At 40.0% G+C, this 17659-nt stretch overlaps 1 pseudogene across 1 annotated transcript in view; it reads left to right on the top strand.

Moving 5' to 3' along the window:
* Positions 1–8845: 8845 nt before the first annotated feature.
* Positions 8846–17659, top strand: part of LOC308609636 (putative helicase senataxin) — a 60626-nt pseudogene continuing 51812 nt past the window's right edge. The window contains exons 1-4 of the transcript in view: positions 8846–8888; positions 11631–11740; positions 15473–15692; positions 16466–16585. The product of the transcript in view is annotated as a putative helicase senataxin (transcript). The remainder of the gene's footprint in view (positions 8889–11630; positions 11741–15472; positions 15693–16465; positions 16586–17659) is intronic.

Below are 17659 nucleotides of genomic sequence, written 5' to 3'. Positions count from 1 at the left end.
ATAAAGGCAGGTAATGCCAAACACCAGGAAGCATTTTAGGATGTGCAAGTGAGGGGGAATGTCAAGAGATGATGCTGAAGCCAGGTCATGGAGAGCCTTGTGTGGTGAGGTCAGAAATTTTAATTTTATCGGCCAAAGGTAGAGGAGTCATTTGTGCTTTTAGAGTCTGGTTTTGGCTTTGGCCTTTGGCAGCACTTTGGAGGAAGAATTGATGGTGGATCAAACAAGAGGCAGATCATTTAGGTTTCTTCTGTAATCCAGACAAATAATGAAAATGTATTGAACTAAGGAAATGGCAGTCTCACTGAGAGTAAAGTACAGAGGTAATCAAGGTGGTAGACTCTATAGAACTTGTAGAGATGGGGGCTAAGGGAGGATAGCATAGGAGAATTCACAGGTTACTGGTTTGAAAAGTGAAGTCATGGTAATACCGTGGATACAGAGAATACAGGACAGATAACACATTGACGGGAAGGACTTTGTTCTGTTCTGGTCCTGTTTACTTTGAGGCAACTGTCAAGTGAGTATAGATTCACTGTACAGTTGGATATTGAGTACGGTCAGCCTTCCATATCTTTGGGTTTCCCATGTGTGGATATAGAGGGCCAACTGTGTTCCCTGTACTCCACTATTTTATGGAAGGGACTTGAGCATCTGCAGATTTTGGTATGCATGGGGGGTACTCCTGGAACCAATCCCCTGCAGAAACTGAAGGGCAGCTGTATATCTTTGTGGAATTCTAGGCTAGGCTATCATTTATTGAGTAGCTGAAACACAAACATGGCATTGAGTTTTACCTACGTTCTCAGTCTTTGGGGAAGCTTCATTATAAATAGTAGTTGAAGAAATAGGTTGAATTGTCACCCACAAAGAGGATATTGAATGAAGGGTTAGAGTCCTGAGGACAAACCTTTGGAAATGTTGATATGAAGCAGGGGGAAAAGGAACAGATGATTATGGGGGCTGGGTAGAGGAAGTGAGAGAAGAATGGTGTGTTGTCGTAGCTAAGGAATACATGCTTAGCAGTTTCATATGCTTTAGAGGAGTCCATTAAAGAACCTACTGGATTTGGTATTAAAGAGATTATTAGGGACTTTTGTGAAAACATTCAGTGAAACATAAGGTAGAAGCCAGAGTGCAAAGGAGCTAAAGAAGTGAATCTAAATTATTTTTTCAAGGGGAGTTCCCTGGTGGTCCAGTGGTTAGGACTCGGCGCTTTCACAGCCGTGGCCTGGGTTCAATCCCTTGTCAGAGATCTAAACTAAGATCCCTCGAGCCGCTCAGTGTGGCCGAGGAAAAAAATAAATAAAAGCAATTGTGAAGAAGTTTAAAATAAATAAATTTTCAAAAAGTTTAGCTAGGAAGGATAGAAGAAAGTGATTGTTATTTGAAGTTTCTGGCCAGCTATTATTGATAAATGATATCCCCTGGATAAGTCAATAGAAAATTACAGTTATACCTCTGGTGAAGCATCCTATGTTATTGGCAAAAATACTGTCTCTCTGATGCACAGGAGCCGCTCTTACTTCTGTCATGCAGCTTGAGGATTCCCTGGACTCCCCCATTTGTGGTTCAGTAATGATTCCAAGCAGTAAAAACACTGATGAACTTAACAAAACTGTCCTCCAGAAGAACTGAATTGTACAAAAATTTGCAAGATTCATAGTCATCTACCAGCAGTTTTCCCTTAAAAGAAAAATTTCAGTATACCCTGTTCAGATTTTTTGGGCTTAGCTATCAGGCCAATGATGATTTTAGTTTTAGGAACATAACCACACCCACTTATGGCCTTTGAGAGGAACTATGGAAACATGTTTCTATTGTTGATTTGCTGTAGCACTGTTCTCTCTGTTTTCTAAATTCCATGGCACTTATCTGTTATGTGGCAGTACCTCCTATCTACTTTGAGAACATTTAGTTTGCTTTCTGGAATGTGGAAGTAAGCCAGCTCTCTGAGTGAGTGAAATAAAAAGCAGCCTCCATAATTTTTTTTTTACTAGAAAGTTTATTTTGCTAACTAACTTCTCTGTTAATAATTATTTTAAAGTATACAACATTTTGGGCTTCCCCGGAGGCGCAGTGGTTGAGAGTCCACCTGCCGACGCAGGGGACACTGGTTCGTGCCCCAGTCCTGGAAGATCCCACATGCTGCACGGAGCGGCTAGGCCCGTGAGCCATGGCCGCTGAGCCTGCGCGTCCGGAGCCTGTGCTCTGCGACGAGAGAGGTCACAGCAGTGAGAGGCCCGTGTACCGCAAAAAAAAAAAAAAAAAAAAAAAAAAAATGTATACATCATTTTATTTGTACTTCAGTACCTTGATTTTTTCAAAGTTGCAGTTGACTGCAGTCTTGTTTCCTGCTCAAGTCAAGCTTGAAACAACTGATGTTTGAGAAATCTTCCCTGAGTTTCATTTTCTGTCCTTGCATTGTCTAGAAGGGTGAAACTTGTTGAATTAGATTACATCACTGGAAAAACACAGCTTCTGCAGACTTTTAACTTCCTGGTATTATATTACTGGTTTTTCAAGTATGAGAAGTTCTTTGAGTGAAATTTATATTCTGCAGAAACATAGTGTCTATTCTGTTACTTCATATTCCCTAGTTTGCAGCACCCTTAAAAAATGTAATTGAATTAGAATTAGTGTTAGGAAAGGGCAGGACTCTCCAGCTGAACTAGCATATTACTTTTTTAATTTTTCACACAAGGACTGTGTAACTCATGCTATTTTTCTGCTCTACTTTTCAGGAAGCTCCTAAATTAGGCCTTATTGAAATTAAATTTCTTGTACATAAGTTTTGATTTCTCTCCCTTTCTAAATTGCCTTCTAAAATGTCTTTTTCTTTATACTTTAATGTTGAAAGCTGCCCTGCATTCTTTTCAGAAGCCTGAAGAAAGTATACAGTTAATATTTAATAAATTTTAAAAATCAGTTCACAAGACAAATCCATGTTTTTGATTGTACAGAAACTATAAATACTGTCAAGATGTGATCAGTTTCCCATTAGCAGAGCTTATTATGCACTCTGAATTTTTGGGTGGTAATGCATTCAAAAATGTAACATTGTCAAGTTTCTGTACCCAAGTATTCAATGATTGGGTCATGTTTCTTAACCTTTTATTGTCCCTTCTCCCTCTCTGAAAGGAAACGTTTAAGACATTTCTTTCCTATGAATTTCCCGTGAATTTTAATCCCACCAATATATATTATATACTTCTTTTTTTTTTTTTTTTTTTCTTTTTTTTGCTGTACGCGGGCCTCTCACTGCTGTGGCCTCTCCCGTTGCGGAGCACAGGCTCCGGACACACAGGCTCCGCGGCCATGGCTCGCGGGCCCAGCCGCTCCGCGGCACGTGGGATCTTCCGGGATCGGGGCGCGAACCCGTGTCCCCTGCATCGGCAGGCGGACTCTCAACCACTGCGCCACCAGGGAAGCCCTATTATATACTTCTTTACGTAATGTCCATATACCTGTGCTTTATGTGTAAAAAGAGTAGGATGTGTTCCACTAACCAGTTTTCATCTCCTTGAGGATGATGTCACTCCTGATGAGAATGCATGGATTAGGATCATCCAGTTAGGCAATGAACTTCATTGGGTTTACAGTTGGGTTTGTAACTTTTTTCCCATCAGGCTGATATATTCATTAGATAATGAAGGTCAAGTTTTCAAGACCGGTTTTGTTGGGTAATTTCCTGGCCCAATTCCCAATAAAATGTTTCCATACGATAGAACACTTGGTTTGATTTCCCTTGGGTGTGGTTTTCTCCATTTTTGTCAAAGACTGGCTAATAGCTGTTTGGCTAATACATTGAGTTTGTCTGATGTTTCTCGCATGAATAGACTGGGGTTGTGGGTTTGGGGAAGCATACTGCAGAGGTGAAGTTCCTGCCTCATCACATTGTGTCAGGGGTTACCAACACGACTTAACCACTGGTGATGTTAACCTTGATCACTTGGTTTGAGGTTGTGTTTGCCAGGTGTCTCCACCATAAGTGTGATTTTCACTTTGCATCCTTTCTTATTTGGAAGTGTTTCACCAAGTCCAGCCCTCGCTCAAGATAGGGTGGGATTAAGCTCCACTTCCTGGAATGGGGAGTATCTGTATATATTATTTGCAATTCTTCCATAAGGAAAGTTTGTTCCTTCCCCCACATTTGTTTATTCATTCATTTGTATCAGTATGGATTCATGTATATTTATACTGTGGGTTATAATCCAATATTACATTATTTTGTTACTCAGATTGTTTCAGCTTTGGCCGCTGGGAGCTCTTCAGGTTGGTGTCTATTATGTCCCTTTGACATGCCCCCATCCTTTTGTGTTTTGTGCACTTTGTTTCTGTTCCGGGCTTCCCTGGTGGCTCAGTGGTTGAGAGTCTGCCTGCCAGTGCAGGGGACATGGGTTCGAGCCCTGGTCCTGGAAGATCCCACATGCTGTGGAGCAACTGGGCCTGTGCGCCACAACTACTGAGCCTGCGCTACAGAGCCTGCAGGCCACAACTACTGAGCCTGTGCTCTAGAGCCTGAGAGCCACAACTAGTGAGACCGCATGCCACAACTACTGAGGCCCACGCACCTAGAGCCCGTACTCCACGAGAGAGGCCACCGCAATGAGAAGCCCACACGCCACAACAAAGAGTGGCCTCTGCTTGCTGCAGCTGGAGAAAGCCAGCACGCAACAACGAAGACCCAACACCGCCAAAAATAAATAAATTAACATTAAAAAAAGTCCCCCACTATTATTGTGTTACTGTTGATTTCTGCTTTTATAGCTGTTAGCAGTTGCCTTACATATTGAGGTGCTCCTATTTTGGGTGCATATATATTTATAATTGTTATATCTTCTTCTTGGGTTGATCCCTTGATCATTGTGTAGCATCCTTCCTTGTCTCTTGTAACATTCTTTATTTTAAAGTCTATTTTATCTGATATGAGTATTGGTACTCCAGCTTTCTTTTGATTTCCATTTGCCTGGAATATCTTTTTCCATCCCCTCACTTTCAGTCTGTAACTGTTCCTAGGTCTGAAGTGGGTCTCTTGTAGGCAGCATATATATGGGTCTTGTTTTTGTATGCATTCAGCGAGCCTGTGTCTTTTGGTTGGAGCATTTAATCCATTCATGTTCAAGGTAATTATTTATATGTATGTTCCTATTACCATTTTCTTAATGGGTATGGGTTTTTTTTTTTTTTTTTTTTTTTCTTTTTGCGGTATGCGGGCCTCTCACTGTTGTGGCCTCTCCCGTTGCGGAGCACAGGCTCCAGACGCGCAGGCCCAGAGGCCATGGCTCACGGGCCCAGCCGCTCCGCGGCATATGGGATCCTCCCAGACCGGGGCACGAACCCGTATCCCCTGCATCGGCAGGCGGACTCTCAACCACTGCGCCACCAGGGAGGCCCTGGGTTTGTTTTTGTAGGTCGTTTTCTTTTGTGTTTCCCACTTAGAGAAGTTTCTTTAGCATTTGTTGTAGAGCTGGTTTGGTGGTGCTGAATTCTCTTTGCTTTTGCTTGTATGTAAAGCTTTTGATTTCTCCGTTGAATGTGAATGAGCTCCTTGCCAGGTAGAGTAATCTTGGTTGTAGGTTCTTCCCTTTCATCACTTTAAATATATCGTGCCACGCCCTTCTGGCTTGTAGAGTTTCTGCTGAGAAATCAGCTGTTAACCTTATGGGACTTCCCTTGTATGTTACGTGTCGTTTTTCCCTTGTTGTTTTCAGTAATGTTTCTTTGTCTTTAATTTTTTGTCAATTTGAGTACTGTGTGTCTTGGCGTGTTTGTCCTTGGGTTTATCCTGCCTGGGATTCTCTGTGCTTCCTGGACTTGGGTGGCTATTTCCTTTCCCATGTTAGGGAAGTTTTCGTCCATCATCTCTTCAAATATTTCCTTGGGTCCTTTCTCTCTCTCTTCTCCTTCTGGGACCCCTATAATGTGAATGGTGTTGCGTTTAATGTTGTCCCAGAGGTCTCTTAGGCTGTCATCATTTCTTTTCATTCTTTTTCTTTATTCTGTTCCACAGCAGGTGAATTCTACCGTTCTGTCTTCCAGATCACCTATCCGTTCTTCTGACTCAGTTACTCTGCTGTTGATTCCTTCTAGTGTATTTTTCATTTCAGTTATTGTATTGTTCATCTCTGTTTGTTCTTTAATTCTTCTAGGTGTTTTTTCTTTAATTCTTGTAGGGCTTTGTTAAACCTTTCTTGCATCTTCTCGATATTTGCCTCCATTCTTTTTCCAAGGTCCTGGGTCATCTTCACTGTCATTTTCCTGAATTCTTTTTCTGGAAGGTTGCCTATCTGCACTTCATTTAGTTGTTTTTCTGGGGTTTTATTTTGTTCCTTCATCTGGTACAAAGCACTCTCTGCCTTTTCATTTTGTCTGTCTTTCTGTGAATAGGGTTTTCCTTCCCCAGGCTGCAGAATTGTAGTTCTCCTTGCTTCTGCTGTCTGCCCTCTGGTGGATGAGGCTACCTAAGAGGCTTGTACAGGCTTCCTCATGGGAGGGACAGGTGGTGGGTAGAGCTGGGTGTTGCTCTGGTGGGCAGAGCTCAGTCAAACTTTAATCTGCTTATCTGCTGATGGGTGGGGTTGCGTTCCCTCCCTGCTGGTTGTTTGGCCTTAGGCGACCTAGCACTGGAGCCTACCTGGCTCTTTGGTGGGGCTAATGGCGGACTCTGGAAGGGCTCCCACCGAGGAGTACTTCCCAGAACTTCTGCCAGCAGCGTCCTTGTCCCCACGGTGAGGCACAGCCACCTCCCCTCCTGCCTCTGCAGGAGACCCTCCAACACTAGCAGGCAGGTCTGGTTCAGTCTCCTATGGGGTCACTGCTCCTTCCCCTGGGTCCCAGTGCTCACACTACTTTGTGTGTGCCCTGCAAGAGTGGAGTCTCTGTTTCCCCTAGTCCTGTCAAATTCCTGCAATCAAATCCTGCTAGCCTTCAAAGTCTGATTCTTCAGGAATTCTTCCTCCCGTTGCCGGACCCCCAGGTTGGGAAGCCTGACATTGGGCTCAGAACCTTCACTCTAGTGGGTGGACTTTGTGGTATAAGTGTTCTCCAGTTTGTGAGTCACCAGCCCAGCAATTATGGTATTTGATTTTATTGTGATTGTGCCCCTCGTCATTGCAGCTTCTCCTTTGTCTTTGGATGTGGGGTATCTTTTTTGGTGAGTTCTAGTGTCTTCCGGTTGATGATTGTTCAGCAGTTAGTTGTGGTTCCGGTGCTCTCGCAAGAGGGAGTGAGTGCACATCCTGTACTCCGCCATCTTGAACCAATCTCTGAAATTAATTTCATTTAACCCTTTTTACTTGAGTTTGGATGGTGGAGGCTCTGATGGTAGTATAAAACCCCAAATTGGAGACAGTTGAAAACTGTAAGTTTCAAACTTAGTAGGAATAGTTTTGTAGCTATTATATTTGCAGCCATTACAGTTTATACTGCCTTGACGAGCAGTGAGTTATGGGCAGCAGTTCATACACACATGTGCAAATTCATGTGTATATATACTTCCAAACCAAGAGAAAATTCTTCTCTATATGAGTTTTTGTTATTGGTATGGACTAATATTTGAGGATTTCTAAGGTTTCCAGGGATTTCGGGAGCAGGGCCTCAGGGAATGTGAAAGGTTTCCTGAGCTTTTCACTTGACTCCAGTACATGATTAGAACACTCCAAAATCTGTACTTTGAAAACATTGATAATTCTATGTCTCTGTATATAATTTCCCATCAGTACTGTATAGTTTTGAGCCGGCTTTATAACACAGCTGTATGTTGCCTTATGATGTTTATTACTAACTGCTTTCATTTCATTATTTTTCATGTGTCACAGGTAAAGTTTTTACGAGTAAGCTCAGATTGAGTTTAGCCAGTGATTGATAAGCTGGCCAGCAGAATATTCTGGATGTGGTCGAGGCACATTGTAAGTTGAAGACATGATCATTAGTAGGAAATGTACCCATTCTCCACCAGAATAGGCCTGAAGTGTTGTGTGTTTTTTTTTTTTTTTCTTTAGTCTTTCCATGTCTTCTTTTCTGGATACAGGTACAGAATGAGCACATGTTGTTGGTGTACACCAGGTGGTATTTCCACCATTGACTTCCTGCAACGCTATGCATCCAAGACCCACTCCAGTGAATTTCAAACAGCTGATGAAGACCTCTGCTACTGCTTAGAATGTGTGGCGGAATACCACAAAGCAAGGGATGCATTGCCATTCTTACATAAGGTACTTTACATTAATTGGGCAGTATTTTTCAGAGCTTGATAACTAGGAAGAGAATAAATTTAAACTCTGTTGGAAGCATTCAGGGAACTGAAAACGTGATTTAAACTGTGAATGCTAATATACGTGTAGTATGTAACTCATAGCCTGGTAGATAGTAGGTGCTGAATAAATGCTTATTGATTGATGGAATTGAATTGAAATCTAAAGCAGAATTTTATAATCCTCCACTTTTAGACATTTTGATGTGAAACAGTTTCATGAACTGAAGTGACATATGGGGTTTTTTTGGGTTCATGTTTTAATGTCGTTGTGTTTGACTTTCTTAACAGCCAGGTATCTGAATGGCTTGGGTTATTCTTTTATTGGCTAATAGTTCTTTTTTTCCCCTCTCTTCATTTTTTAATGTTAAGTGCTATAAATCAATAAAGACAAACATTTTTTTCATTCACAGGAACCAAAGTGAAACATATAATTTTAAATATGTGGCTTTGAATATTGGCTTATTATATTTATCTGATGAGAAATGGAATACAGACCATAGAGTTACCTATAATAATATAGAAGAGAGGAGGGGATGATAAGTTATGAACATTTTGAGGAAAACTTTACGTTTACAAAGTTGCCTAGCAATGAAGCTAACCAATGCCTTTATGCTAAAGCTGATGTTTCAAGGTAATTACCTATGGCTGGAACGTAGGAGGGAAGTCAGAGAAGGCCCAGCTTGTGTAAAGAAGCTCCAACTTCTCATTTCCTTTTCAATAGAGTATAGTTGACAGTGCTGTTGATAACAAAACTCTGCAAGAGCAATGTTGTAAACATCTCATGCTCTATGTACTCATGTTCATGTATCATAAAAGCCACTTTTATGTTCAGTGACTGTTTTCTTTAAATCTAATATATATATATTTTTTTTTTTTGGTACGCAGGCCTCTCACTGTTGTGGCCTCTCCCATTGCTGAGCACAGGCTCTGGACACGCAGGCTCAGCAGACACGGCTCACGGGCCCAGCAGCTTTGCGGCATGTGGCATCTTCCCGGACCGGGGCACGAACCCGTGTCCCCTGCATCGGCAAGCGGACTCTCAACCGCTGTGCCACCAGGGAAGCCCTGGTACTTCTTTAAACTTCTGAATTTTTATGCTTAGGAAAAGGCTTTCTAGAAGGATCGTCACATCCAGTATATTTTGTTGCTAATAAGATATAAAGCACACTGCCCGTTTTTCTTTTCCTGTAGGTTTTATGGGAATTAGAAACCTCACGTCTCATAAATCACTTTGAAAAGGCCATGAAGGGAGAAATTGGAGACGATGACGAGTTATATATAGTAGACAACAATGGAGAGGCACAGCTGTTTGACCTTACTGGCCAAGACTTTAAAAATAAGCTTCGAGTTGCTCTTCTTGAAATACTGAAATATCCTTATTTGCTTTTACATGAGCGTGTTAGTGAGTATCTTGGGTGTTTCACAGTTGTATCATTTTTATATTTTAAGAATTGTAAGAATTTGGGTTTATCTATATTGAAAATCTGTTTCTTAAACTTATACTGAGGATACTTTTTTTTCCAAACGTTTTATTTTGAGCATTTCCAAACCTAGAAAAGTGAATTACACAGTGAATACCATATACACACCACATAGATTGTACAGCTGCTGATATCTTGCTGTATTTGCTTTATCACATATTTATTCTTCTATCCATTCAATTAATTTTCATTCTTGGAATTTGTCTGTAGCAGGGTTTTTCATACTTGGAACTGTTGACATTTTGGACTGGATAAATCTTGGTGCGTGAGGGACATGCTGTTTATTGTAGGATGTTTAGCAGCATCCCTGGCCTCTCTCCACTAGATGCTGGTAGTGACTTGCTCTCCCCATTACCCTAGTTGTGACAAGCAAAATTGTCTCCAGATATTGCCAAACGTCCCTTGGGAGTTGGGGGTCAGGGCCAGTGGGGGACAAAATCGCCAGGTTGAGAACCACTGGTCTGTAGTAGTTTTCAGTAATCACAATGGCATAGCATATTATGTCTGCCTAGATTTTGGCCATTTATATTTGCATTTCTTAATATGAATCTCTTGAAGACATTTTCCTGATCTGTCAAATCTAACGAAATAACAGTACCTTTAAGGCACCCACTACTGTATCTAGTCCACATTCAGATTTTCCCAGTAGTTGCAAAATGTGTTTTTTGGATGATTTATTTAAATTAGAGTCCAATCAGGGACTGTGCATTTGGTTCCATTTGGTTCCATATTTCTTACATCTCTTTTAATCCAGAATAGTTTACTTTTACGTATGTGCGCACAGGTATAGATATAGTTAGATAAATAGATAGATGGATAGATAGATAGATAGATTTTTTTTGTCATAACTTTGACTTGCTGAGACCAGATGGTTGCCCTAAAGAATAATGTGCTTCCTGGACTTTTCTGATTTCTTCCTTGTCATGTTATTTGACTTGTTTCTCTATCCTCTGTATTTTCAGTAAATTGAAAAGTATATCTAAAGATTTATTAGATAAATCAGTTCTTTCTAAATAAATTCAAAATAACTAGATTTTTAAATTCGAACAAGTCATTTTTCAAACATTTATTAAAGAGTACCATATCCAGAAAACTATATAAGCTTGATTTTTCATAAACTAAGCATACTTGTGTAGCTGGCACCCAGGTCAGAATCAAATCATCATCAACACACCAGAAGCTCTCCTCTTACTTTTCCAGTCATTGTCCCTCCTTCCCAAAGCTAACCACTGTCACTACAATATTCTTTGAAGCTTGACAAAATAAAGTTGATTCATCTGATATGGTAAACGTATGAGTCTATTCAGTATATTTTTGAAAGAGTGATGAAGAAATTTCCATGAAGCAACAGGGATTAAGATAGTGCTGGTACAGATAGACTCATGGAGCAGTGTAGAGACTCCAGAAGTAAACCGAATATATTTGGGGAATTTACTCTTTGCTGATGATAGCATTTCAAACCAGTGGAGAAAATGGATTACTCAGTAACTGAGAGTAGGACAAAATAGCCATTTGTGGGGCAAAGCTGATTTTATCCCTGTGGTACAAGATAAAGTCCTCATGGATCAAAATGTAAAATGCTAATGGAATTGGACCTATAGCCATACTTCTAAGAAGGTGCTCTCTGGAGATAATTATGCCCAGTGTGAAAAAAGATGTTTGTACTAGGAAAGTCAGAGCAATTCATAGGCACACACTATGATCAACCTACCGGTCTTTCAGCAGCTAAATATCATTCCTACATTTACAGCATTTTTATGCCTCAGTTTAAAAAAAAAAAAGGAGCAACTTTTCATTTACTTACAGAGCAACTGAAGGAGCCAAATTTAGGGAATCTTGATACGTTGATAAGATTTATGTCTTATGTTTACTGCCTTATTTTTTCTATTTAGATGAATTATGCATTGAAGCACTTTGCCGGATGGAACAAGCTAACTGCTCCTTTCAGGTTTTTGACAAACATCCAGGGATCTATTTGTTTTTGGTCCATCCCAATGAAATGGTGAGTGTGAGTGTTAGGCAGTGGAAGAGGGGATATTTTATTTTTGCACCTATATTACAGATAACTATAATAGAGGTTTTTGATGTGTACTTTGTTTAAAATATTTGCCAAAGTTACTCTCTTGTTGTTGTAACATTACTGTAGTTCAGGAGGGGGTGCTGGGGGGCTCAAAGAAGAGGGTTAAAAGAGTAGGGAAACAGTTCTGACAGGTGATGCTTCAGTTTAAAAGACAAATGAGGGAATAACCTGAACTTTCAGTGTGTTGACCTGAACTAACGAAGAAGGAGAGTTCTCTCTTGCTTTTCTTGCTTGCCTGCCCCGCTCCAAGCACATGGAAATACCAGTTAAAACACTTGAAATAATTATTTTGCTAATAGATGAGATTTTTAACAGGTGATGGGGTAGAGGGGAGAACAAGGAGATTCAGTTCTTAGGTGCCAAACAGGAAGAGGAACATGAGAATCAGAACAGTAGGTAGACAGAAGCAGAGAGCAACACCAGAGGCTTGGAACCTGACTTTGAGCTGATTGCTCGAGTTTGAGGACTTAACATCATGTGGCGAGGCAGCGTGTGCAGTAGGACCTGTGCACATTGGCCTCTAGAACTGAGTTACAACGTTAAGACAATAGCCACGAAGGGTTGCTCTGCCAATAGAAGGATAGTAAAGAGGCTTTTTTTTTAAGTGGCGAAGAAAGAACACGGTAATGGGGTTTCCAGTCAGAATGGTGGTGAATTTCTGTCTCCTTTGTGCCAAACCCAAACAATGATAGAAAAGAATTCAAAAAGTGGAATTCTAAAAGGTATAGTCCCACTTTTTAAAGGGTAAATGTTTCTTTGGACCAGTAATGGAACAGAAATACAAAGTGATACATGGTGGAAACCTGTATGTCGGCCTGGGTGGCTGTAGGTAGCAGGGGACTGAGTTTGTGCATGATAATAAGAATTACAAGTCTACTCCAGGCAAGGGTAGAACCAGAGTCGAAGCCTGTGCTTAAAATAAGGGTGGGGCTTTCCTGCCTGTGAAAGAAGACTGACAGAAAGTACAGCCAGCTGCTCTCCGGGACTGGCTTTCTTAAAGCTGCAAAGCAGTAGAGGAAGCAGGTCCAGCTGAGCAACCAGGACCTGGGCCAAGCACTTGCAGACTGGGTGACTGGGTCTGCAGGGCCAGGAATGACTGTATTCTTCATTATATATGTGTTTTTGTAGGTGAGGAAACTGAGTCAGGAGACTTAACCACAGTTACACAGGCTAGTATGGTGACTGGGATTTGTATATAGGCAGCCTGATCCAGAGCCCTAATGCTTTTTTTAAAGTTTTTATTTGAAAATACTTTAAATTTTTCAGAAACTTCTCAAAAATAAAAAAAAGTAGAAAACACCTGTATATTCTTTAGCTGTATTCACCAATTACTAATGTTTCACTCCATTTGTTCTATCATTTGCTTTCAGTAAACTACAAAGCTGTTTGTTTTCTGACCATTTGAGAGTAGGTTGCATGTATCATAGCCTTTTGCCCCTAAATACTTCAGTGTATATTTCCTAAGAATAAGTATATTCTCACAATATTATAAATTTCAGTGACTTTAACATTGACACAGTAAGGTCTGTTTTCCAGTTGTGTCATGTGATCCAGTGTACTTTGTAGCATTTTCCCCCTGTACTCCAGTATCCAGACCAGGATCAGGATTTACATGTAGTTGTGTTACATTAGTCTCCCTTAATCTGTAACATTTCCGCAGCCTATCTTTGTCTTTTATGACAATTACATTTCTGAAGAATAGTCATTTCTGCCTCCCTCCCATTTACAAAAAATAGAACGCTTTTCATTTTGGGTTTGTCTGATGCTTGCGCATGGTTAGGCTTTGGTTATACGTTCCAACTGGAATACTACATAAGTGAAGGATGTTATGTCCTTCTCAGGCTGTCAGATATACGGCATGCCATATCATCCGGCCTCTCATGGTGATGTTAATTTTGATCATCTAGTTGAGGTGTTGTCCAGTTTCTTCACTGTACAATGTCTATTTCTTAAGTACTCTAAGATCACATAAATACCTTACTCCTCACCAAAATGTTCTCCTAAATTTAGCATTACCTGATGGTTCTTCCCTGAGCCAGTTTTTCTAAGATTGCAAAATAGTTTCAACCCCAGCACTTTACACGTTTACCAGTCAGCACTTGAAATTGATTATACTATAATCAAGAGCCATTTTCCCTGCTCTTCATTTATTCATCTGTTTATCATAAGTTATAGACTCATTGATTCCTTTGTATTTTTTTTCGATAGCTTAAAATCCATTACTTAATTATGTTGGCATAGAGCCCATTCTTTTGACCACTAGTTCTATGTTTTGCAAACTTTTCTGCCCATAACCTAAGTAAAAATATTCTTCATCGAGTTCACACACATAAAGACATACGTGACCTAAACATTTCACAAAACAGTACTTACTGTTACTATGAAGGAAGCCCACTGATTTTTTTTAAATTTTATTTAGTTTTTAAGGTTGGTTGTGATCACTAAATTCAGTTTGTAGTGCAGAATAAATTTAAAATCACTTCCCTATGCTATATCGCCATGTAGAGGTGACCTTTGATTTCTTCTGAGGTTTCTCTTTTCATTTTTCCTTTTTTAACTTTCTATTATGGAACATTACAAACATACAAAAATAGATTGGTGTAGTGAACCCCCATATATCCATCACTGTGCTTCATCTGTTATCAATATGTGGTCAATATTCTACCCCTGTTTAGTTACCGCAAATCTTAGACATCAGAGCATTTCATCCATAAAATACTTTAGTTCGTGTATCAAAAAGGTAAGTGCTCTTTAAAAAGAACAATTACATCGACACACTTATAATAATAATAATAATATATTTCTAGTCAGTATTTGAGTGGAAGTTACTCTCTCAAAAATGCTTTATCAGGGCCTCCCTGGTGGCGCAGTGGTTGAGAGTCCGCCTGCCGATGCAGGGGATACGGGTTCGTGCCCCGGTCTGGGAGGATCCCATATGCCGCAGAGCGGCTGGGCCCGTGAGCCATGGCCTCTGGGCCTGCGCGTCCGGAGCCTGTGCTCCACAACGGGAGAGGCCACAACAGTGAGAGGCCCGCATACCGCAAAAAGAAAAAAAAAAAATGCTTTATCAGGGTTAGATCAAATCAGGATCAAGTAAGGTTCACATGTCGCATTCCAGTTGACCCTTGAGCAACAGGGGTTTGAACTGCATGGGTCCTCTTATACACAGATTCTTTTTAATAGCATGTAGTATAGTACTACACAGTTCGAGGTTAGTTGAATCCATGATGCAGAACCAGGATATGGAGGGCTGCCAACTATGTTATATTCGAATTATATTAGTGTATTCAACTACGCAGAGGGTAGGTGCCCCTAACCCTTGTGTGTTGTTCAAAGTTCAATTGTAATTAGTATCTTCCGTCTTTTTTTTTTTCTGTCATCATGGACCTTTTGGTTTATTTCCTTTAAATGTCTGAAAATCATGTATTTTTCCTAAAGTACTTTATTCTATATGATAGTTTTTTTCTTCCAGTTTTATTGAGGTATAATTGACATACAGCACTGTATAAGTTTAAGATATACGGTGCAATGATTTTTTTAAAGTATTTGATGTATCTTGTGTCCTCTGTAATCTGTAGAGAATCTTATTTTAACTGTATTCTTTCTGTAGACAATTGTGTGTTAAATGAAGTAATGAATGTGTTACACTTTTAGGTTTCACGTTGGGCTATCCTGACAGCAAGAAACTTGGGGAAAGTGAACAGAGATGATTATTATGACTTACAGGAGGTTTTGACTTGCCTTTTTAAAGTTACTGAGTTGGGGCTTTTCGAAAGTCCAGACATTGATACTTCTTCTGTCCTTGAGAAGGGTAAACTGATTCTTCTGCCTTCACACATGTATGATACTGCCAACTACAAAAACTATTGGTTAGGTGAGTATTGTTCCTACACACATATAATTAGTATTTTCCAATATTTCTTATGATTATCCTGCAAGGGAAGGGATCTCTTCTGGTAATCTGATCAAAAGTGCTAAATAAAGGATTTCATAGTTCACAATTCTTGTTCTGTCATTAAATTGACTATTACAACATCTTGTCTTTAAACATTTCTTATCCTAGAAATCATCTGTGTAAGAGGTACATTTTCAAGTATGGCAAATAGATCTTTTATTTAAGGCAGTATTAGATGTTACCGTATTAGCACAGCAGCTGAACTTAATAGGGTTTTGATCTCTTGAAACAGAGGTTTAATACCTCTTTTCCCATCTGTAAAATATTTCCTGGGAGAAAGCGATACTAACTTTGGTTTTCATCAAGTTGTATATTGACTTAAAGTAGTTCTGTCCTACTTCATTGATTCAGAGTCTTACAGTCATGTGTATATTTGGCAGTGACTGGTACTTGAAATATAGTGCTCTTAAAATTTAAGGGGTCTTTGATATTATGAGATGCAAATTGTGTGGTAGTCATTTTGGAAATGGTTTTCTAACCAGGTTCGTGCCATTTTCCCTTTTTATTCAGTCTAAAGTTCTGTTCTTAGGAGGAGGAGTTGTATATGAATATCTCAGACTTCAATGTCTGAGGCACTGGATACTGTTTGGTTTCATCTTACTGCCTTGTTATTCTTTTTGCCAACTAAACTGGAGAAGACATTAGAACAGTTATATTTAATCAATTCAAGAAAACTATACGTGATCTTACAGGTATCTGCATGTTGCTGACCATTCTTGAGGAGCAAACCATGGATTCACTGTTGTTGGGCTCAAACAAACAGAATGATTTTATGCAATCAATACTTCACGCCATGGAGAGGCAATCAGATGGTAATAAACTTTATTTGCTGACTATTGTGATGATGGTGCACTTTGAAAATACTAGTGTCACGGTAAGAACTTGGGTGTATGATGTGGAGGAAAGAAAGAATGACCGTTTTATGGTTTTGGTCACAGAGTCAGAATTTTTAATTGGAAAGGACCTTCAGAGTTTAACTCAGCACGTTACTTTCATAAAAGAAGAAACTGAAGCCCAAGGAAGTTAACTTACTTTTGAAAAAATTAATTAATTAATTTTTGGCTGTGTTGTGTCTTTGTTGCTGTGCATGGGCTTTCTCTAGTTGCAGCGAGTGGGGTCTACAGATTCCTTCTTTAACATCTTTATTGGAGTATAATTTCTTTACAGTGGTGTGCTAGTTTCTGCTGTATAACAAAGTGAATCAGCTACACATATACATATATCCCCATGTCCCCTCCCTCTTGCGTCTCCCTTCCACACCCCCATCCCACCCATCTAGGTGGTCACAGAGCACCAAGGGGATCTCCCTGTGCTCTGTGGCTTCTTCCCACTAGCTATTTTACATGTGGTAGTCCATGCCACTCTCTCACTTCGTCCCAGCTTACCCTTCCCTCTCCCCGTGTCCTCACGTCCATTCTCTATGTCTGCATCTTTATTCCTGTCCTGCCCTTAGGTTCTTCAGAACCTTTTTTTTAGATTCCATATGTAAGTGTTAGCGTACAGTATTTGTTTTTCTCTTTCTGACTTACTTCACTCTGTACCACAGACTCTAGGTCCACCTACCTCACTACAAATAACTCGATTTCGTTTCTTTTTTATGGCTGAGTAATATTCCATTGTATGTATAGCCACATCTTTATCTATTCATCTGTCGATGGACACTTGGGTTGCTTCCATGTCCTGGCTCTTGTAAATAAAGCTGCAGTGAACATTGTGGTACATGACTGTTTTTGGATTATGGTTTTCTCAGGGTATATGCCCAGGAGTGGAATTTCTGGGTCGTATGGTAGTTCTATTTTTAGTTTCTTAAGGAACCTCCATACTGTTCTCCATAGTGGCTGTATCAATTTACATTCCTACCAATAGTGCAAGAGGGCTCCCTTTTC

The sequence above is a fragment of the Mesoplodon bidens genome (assembly GCF_964165515.1).
Source record: "Mesoplodon bidens genome assembly, chromosome: Y".
Lineage (NCBI taxonomy): Eukaryota > Metazoa > Chordata > Mammalia > Artiodactyla > Ziphiidae > Mesoplodon > Mesoplodon bidens.
Note: the sequence above shows the minus strand (reverse complement) of the source record. Positions and strands in the feature narration are given on the sequence as shown.